This window comes from Galeopterus variegatus, unplaced genomic scaffold (assembly GCF_000696425.1).
Source record: "Galeopterus variegatus unplaced genomic scaffold, G_variegatus-3.0.2 Scaffold75826, whole genome shotgun sequence".
Classification (NCBI taxonomy): Eukaryota; Metazoa; Chordata; class Mammalia; order Dermoptera; family Cynocephalidae; genus Galeopterus; species Galeopterus variegatus.
The window spans coordinates 1-1,168 of NW_007801937.1; the positions used below are offsets into that span (position 1 = coordinate 1).

At 41.2% G+C, this 1,168-nt stretch overlaps 1 pseudogene; it reads left to right on the plus strand.

Annotated features, from left to right (window-relative positions):
* The first annotated feature begins 314 nt into the window (after positions 1–314).
* On the plus strand, positions 315–819 carry LOC103584661 (annotated as a pseudogene).
* The last annotated feature ends 349 nt before the right edge of the window (positions 820–1,168 follow it).

A 1,168-nucleotide genomic window follows, 5' to 3' on the forward strand; every position in this document is an offset into this window, starting at 1 on the left:
TTTTTTTTTTTAAAAGAGGAGTCCTGTATTCATTTTTGGTCATTAGAATTTTTTCTGAGACACTTCTTTTTTTCAGTGAGGAAGCAGTTTCTTTTTTTATATTGCTTTGTAAGGGATTGTTACATGTTCTATATATTGTTTTTCTGATACTTTGAGAATATTGTCTCCCAACCTACTGCTTCAACAGTGCCTATAAAGCTTTATTAAAAACCATTAAAGAAAATGTCAAAATATTAATAATTTAAAAATCTACATAGTGAGTATATACATGTAGATTATATTACTCTCTGGACTTTCCTCTATGTTTAAAATAGCTCATAATAAAAGTGTCGTTAATAGAGGAGAAACCTGAAAAGCGGATGTGTAAAACCATGTGCATAGCTCTCTTTCTGGTGGCAGAGTCTGGGCAGATGTGCAGAAAGGGCACCTCTCAAGGGATGGAAAAGAAGGAAGAACGTGTCATCAGCCTTGGACCTCCGGTGGCCGAAGGAGAGAATGTATTTGGCATGTTCCACATCTTTCCATCCTTCGATGACACCTTTGTCCATGTCACTGATCTTGCTGGCAAGGAGACCATCTGCCATGTGACTGGTGGGACGAAGGTGAGGGTTGACCACATGCTGCCATGTTGGCTGCCCAGAATGTGGCCCGGGGGTGCAAGGAGCTGGTGTCACTGCCCTACACTTCAACCTCCAGGCCAAAGGAGGAAATGGGACCAAGAGCCCTGGACTTGGGGCCCAGTCAGTCCTCAGAGCCCTCGCCCACTCGGGAATGAAGATTGAGCAGATTGCAGATGTCACCCCATCTGACAACCCTTGAAGGAGGGGGATCACGGTGGTCACCATCTGTGAGCAAGACTCCTCAAATTAGTGTTTTCTGTTAATACATTGCCTTCATGTAAACCATCAAAAAAACACAATGTTTATAACTTTTTTTTAGTGTTTGAGATAATACATATTTATAGGTTTTTAATGATGAGAAGAAAAGGTAAAAGGAGAGTTTCTTTAAAAGAAAAAAATCTTCCAAGTCACTTCCTGCTCCGTGTTGTCCAGAAAGGAATGATGCACCTGGCTGATGGTCTGAAGCCTTAACTTCCTCCATCAGGGACATTCGATTGTAGGATGCCCAATGTTTCATCTTGCTTAGTTAACAAAGTTACATCTTAGAG